Here is a 5,506-nt window from a genome sequence, read left to right on the forward strand (position 1 = left end):
GCTTACGGCCACACCCCCTTGAGCATGCCTGATCTCGTCTGATCTTGGAAGCTAAGCAGGGATGGGCCTGGTTAGTACTTGGATGGAAGACTGCCTGGGAATACCAGGTGCTGTAAGCTTTTAAGCGCAGGAGGCGCCCTATCCCCACTCGCTCGCTCATTCCCCTGTTCACACGTGCAGTGCAGCTTTTCCGTCTGTTTATTTGTCAGCTTTGGCGAGACACGGGTGCTTGTGTATTAGCGTGAGCGTTTTTTATTCTGATCATGAACAGTTTTACAAGTCCGCAAATGATTGAGGAAAGGTTTATCGCCAGCTGAAAAGAGACACAGCGCTTCGGCTGTGGAGACTTGTTCAGCTGGCGTTCGGGGAGTCGCGTTTTTCAGAATTGTATTGAGATCGTTTTCCACAGAGCTCAGATGTCAAAGCACAGCAGCAGCTGTCCACAGCGATCCTCTATAGCGCCCTTTCTCCCGCAGCTCCGTCCTCATTGGAAGGAAGCAAGAGTGAAAGGCTGAAGTGAAATAGAGCGGGGACAAAGGCGGTGAAGAGAGAGAACGTGGGAAGAAGAGAAAAACGCAAGGGAAAAAAAGCAGCGTTGTAAAAGAGGTGACGGAGCTGTCCTCTCTATAAGAAGGGTGCCATTGAGCCTTGCTCTCGCTTACGGCCACACCCCCTTGAGCAGGCCCTCTGACACCACAGGGGGCGTGGTCATGTGAGAGCAAGAAGAAGGAGAGGAATAGAGGATGTGTTTGTCTCAAGTAAGACTTTGTTTTTTGTGAATTTTTGTGTTTTTTTTGGTGTTTTTGGTTGATTTTGAAGCCCTCCCCTTCAGCCTAGTGCTGTTTGGGGAGGGGAGAGACTTTTGTTTTTTTGTTGTTGCTTTTTTGTTGCTTTCTGAGTCCTGTTTGTGTTTTAATGGAAGGAAAAAACATGGAGGCAGAGAATGTTATTGTAGTGGAGGAGGAGAGTGGTGTAGGAAAGAGAAGGATGAGGAATTCAGACCGCCCCCCCGGCGGGTTTTTGCAAGGGCGCATACTGTTGTGATGGATGTGAGCGGCATGGAGAAACCATCTTCGGGTGCTATTATCGCAGCGGTGCACGGCATCTGTGGGGAGGGCTCTCTTTTTGCCTGCCGCCCCCGGACGCCAAAAGAGTTTGAACTGACTCTGGACTCAAAAGATCATGGGGACGCGGTGGCTGTGGGGCTGGATGTGCAGGGCACACCCTGCTACTGCCGCTGGCTGGAGCGGAAGGAGGTAGTGGTGTCCTTCCTCCACCTCCCGGCATATATCTCAGACGAGACTATCAAGGAGAAGCTGAGTAGCTGGGGGGTGAGAGTGATTTCGGTCATTAGGATGCGCCACTACCCTGGGACCACCATTGCTGATGGCACGAGGTTTGTTCGGATTCGCTTTCCCGAGCATGTTGCCTCGTTGCCATACAGCACCCGCTTCGCCACGGCAGAGGGGGAGCAGTACTTCAGGGTCCTCCACGACCAGTAACAAAGGGTGTGTCATGTCTGCCTGGACTCGGGGCACATCGCCAAGGACTGCCCCGAGTTCCTCTGCTATGAGTGCAGACAGCCCGGTCACCGCGCCAGGAACTGCACCGCTGCCAAGTGCCCGGACTGCCTCCACGCGCTCATGAGCTGCAACTGCGAGCCGGAGCCGGAAGATCCAGCCGCCGCAGGAGCAGCTGCCCTCAACGCCGAGGGGGTTGAAGATGGACTACGAGTGGCCGCTGCAGCTGAGCATGGAGAGTTGCCAGCAGCGGTGCCCCAGGACCCCAGTGAGCCAGCAACGCCCCAGCCGGTGATGGGGGAGAGGCAGAGGAGGCCCCTCCAATCCTGGGTACAGCGCAGCAGAAAGGAGCCAGGGACCAGCCAGCATCTCCACCAGCAAGGGCGCCCCGTTGCCCTAACAAACCTGTTGCATCCCACTCTGTGCCGCAAGAGAAGCGGAGGGAGGTTGCTCCACAACAGGCGGTGGTGCTGCGTGGTGCAGCTGAGATCCTACGGGCACCACCACCACCAGAGGCGGCCCCTCAGCGTACCAGTGGGCTTATGACACCCCAGCATGTGCAGGGAGAAAGACAGAGGGAGGAGGCGACAGCACCGACACCACCACCTCCACCATCACCGTCAGCGGTGCCGCAGCTCACCGGTGAGCTGGCAGGGCCCTCTTCTGGGCCCGGGGATGAGAAGCCTGCTGGGGTCAGCAAAGGCGCTGCTGCAAGGCGTGTGACCAAGCAGCAGCGGCAACGGCGACAAGACCCTGGCAAGGTGGACATAGGCCCAAACAAAGAGACGCCCGAGGAGCCTGAGGGGAAGCGCCCGGTTGCCCTGCAGTGGCCACAAGACACCCTGCCAGGTGAGGGAGCCTCTTCAATACTCGGGCAGGCACCGTTGGCAGAGACTGAGGAAGGGGAGTTGGATATGGTCGTGGGAGGAGAGGTAGGGGAAGTGGTGGAAGTAGGAATGGAGGATGGGTGTCTTGAGATGGATGGGGCAGGGACGGAGGAGGGGGAATTACAGAGCATGGAGATGGAGGGGGAAGGGGAGGTGGTGGAGATGGATGGGGTGGAGAGGGAGGACAGGGAGGAGGGGGAGGGGAGTGGGCGAGCCGGGGTACAACCACCTGGGCCCTCGAAGGCAGGGATCCAGTGGCACCACGTCAGGCCTCAGCCCAACCTCAAGCCCAGTTCAAGAGTTGTCCGCAGACCCATCCCTGATGTCTCTGCGGTGGCGGAGACATTAGGTGGGGAGGAAGCAGCAAGTGTTGGCAATGAGAATGTGGCAGAAAGGGTGGGGAAACTGTTGTGCGGGCCGGAGAATTAACTTCACTCTTTCCCGGCCATATACGTGATGGCATCTTTCGCCTCTTTAAATGCCAACGGGCTGAGGGACAGAGCGAAGCTGGGGGCAGTGTTAGCTCTGCTGGGGCGGACGGATGTTGTCTGCCTCCAGGAGACCTTCTGGGACGAGGAGTGTGTCCGGAAGGTGCGAGCACAGTGGGACTGGGAGCTGTTTTACAGCAACGCCTCCGGCCTGTGCAGGAGGGGGGTGGCCGTGCTGGTGAGGAGGGGATTGTACGAGAGCGTAAGGCTCCTGCACCGCGACACGGACAGCCGGCTCCTGCAGGTCTGTCGAGAGGCTCGAGAGGAGCCAGGGTGCGCAGCAGAGCCCAGTATCTTGCCAAGGGCGAGAAGAGCACGAGGTTCTTCTTCGGCCTGGAGCAGGAGAGGCAGCGCAGCTCCTTCATCGAGGAGCTGGTGGGAGAGCACGGTGTACGGCTCTCTGCCCCCGAGGCCGTTAGGAATGAGGTGTTTTCTTTTTATAGCGCCTTGTTCTGGTCCGAAGGGGTGGATGAGCAGCAGACCCGGGCCATGCTGGCTGGGGTGAGTACCCGCCTGTCACAGAGCGATCGTGAGCTCTGTGACAGTGCGCTGAGCTTGGAGGAAGTGCTTGAAGCACTTCGGGGCTCGTCTCCTAACAAGAGCCCTGGGTGGGACGGGCTCTCCTCCAAGCTCTACAGACACTTTCAGCAGTCCCTGGGGCCCCTCCTTCTGGAGGTGTTCCAGGAGATTGCCAGGACCGGCGCTCTGACCCCATCTATGAGAAGGGGGGTGATCTCTCTTGTCTACAAAAAGCAGGGGGATCCCTCCCTTTTGAAAAACTTTCGCCCGATCAGTCTGTTGAACACGGACTATAAGATCCTAACTCGTGTTCTCTCCCTCTCGCCTTCGCAGAGCTACTGCGTCAAGTGGAGAGACATCGCGGACACGGTGTGCTCCATCAGAGATGTTGTGGACCTTATGCGGGAGCAGCCGAGGGGTGGATACATCCTGAAACTGGACCAGGAGAAGGCCTTCGACAGGGTGGAGCATCCCTTTCTGTTTGAGGTCTTGAAGAGCTTTGGCTTCGGCGAGGCCTTCATCTCTTGGGTGAGGCTCGTGTACAAGGGGATCGTGACCTGTGTCAAGGTGAATGGTTCACTCACGAGCTTCTTTCCAGTGACCTTGCCTGGGGGCACCGCTACCTCGTTGATCTACCAATATGCTGACGACACCAGACTGACGTTGGCAGAGGTGGCGGAGATCTCGGCCATTTTAGAGGTGGTGCAGGCCTACTGCGCTGCCTCGGGCGCCAAGGTAAACTTGGAGAAGTCTGAGGTCATGCCAGTGGGGAGGGCAGACCTTGCCCCGCTCCTCAGCTACCCTTTCAGGGTAGAGACGGGTCACCTGAAGGTCCTTGGCGTCTACTTTAATGCTGATGAGCAGGCCACTGGGCTTCTCCTGTGGAAGGAGAAGCTCATTAAGATGAGGGCCAGGCTAAATCGGTGGAGACACAGGTCCCTGATCCTAAAGGGAAGGGTCCTGCTCGTTAATACACTGTGCCTGTCCCTCTTGTGGTACCCACTGTCTGTGATGCCTCTTCCTGAACGGGTAGAGAATGAGATTAGGCAACTGGTGGTGGGATTCGTGTGGGAGGGGAAGCCTCCGCGGGTCACTCATGACACCCTCATTGGGGAAAAATCCAGTGGTCGCCTGAAGCTGTGTGATGTAGGCCTGAAGCTGAAAAGCTTTAGGCTGAAAGTAGTGAAGAAGTTCCTTGACCTGGATAATGTCAGCATTTGGAAGATTGGTATGGCAAGCTACCTCGAGACTTGCGGGGGCTTGGGGCAGGAGACCCTCCTGGTGAGGCTGACTCCGGGGTTGATAAAACATCTGCCCTCCTTTTACAGGGAGGTCCTGCTGGCGAGGGGGTAGTTCATGTCCCAGCATGTCTCCTACACGGCGGAGACCTGGACAAAGCTTCTGGAACAGCCTCTGTTCCTCTACCCCCTGCTGGTGTCTCGATGGAACAGGCAGCTCTACGAGGCTGGCATATCCAAGGTCAAGGATCTTCTTTATGAAGTAAAGGACGGATTTCTGCCCACCCAGGCTATTGTCGACGCTGTGCGAGAGGTCGACGACGAGCTGCCTGTTAGTAAGATCCGTCAGGATTATGAGCAGCTCAAACTCGGTCTCCCCGACAGTTGGCTGGAGAAGCTCCATCTACAAGATGGGGCAGCAGGCCCGGCCTGGCCGGAGCTGAGGGTGAAGTGGGGGGGCCGTGGGGTGGACCTCCTGGGGTGCACCACCAGCATGTTCTACAGGCTGATGGTGGCAAAACGCTTCAGAGTGCCGGTCTCAGAGGTGTTCTGGGGTAAGATCTTCCCCCAGCTCGAGCCAGGGCGTACTTGACGGATCTGCTGGATGGCCTGTTTCGCTCTGTTCGAGGAGCTGTTCTTGACGGGGTGCCCTGGAAAGAGCTGTTCCTCTTTGGGTACCGCGGGTCTGAGGGGGGGGGTTAACGCCATTTTAGTGAACCTCCTCCTCAGCCTAACGAGGACAGCTGTCTGGGAGAGGAGGAACCTCATGATGTACAATGGCCTGAAACCAGACCTTGTCAGGCTGTACATTGCCAGGGTGAAGGACTGCTTCTCTCTCAGCCTGGCCTACTGCA

At 57.4% G+C, this 5,506-nt stretch overlaps 1 pseudogene; it reads left to right on the forward strand.

Moving 5' to 3' along the window:
• On the forward strand, positions 1 to 119 carry LOC148667418 (5S ribosomal RNA; annotated as a pseudogene).
• Positions 120 to 5,506: the final 5,387 nt, after the last annotated feature.

This window comes from Lepisosteus platostomus, chromosome 5, assembly GCF_059453375.1.
Source record: "Lepisosteus platostomus isolate fLepPlt1 chromosome 5, fLepPlt1.hap1, whole genome shotgun sequence".
Taxonomy (NCBI): domain Eukaryota; kingdom Metazoa; phylum Chordata; class Actinopteri; order Semionotiformes; family Lepisosteidae; genus Lepisosteus; species Lepisosteus platostomus.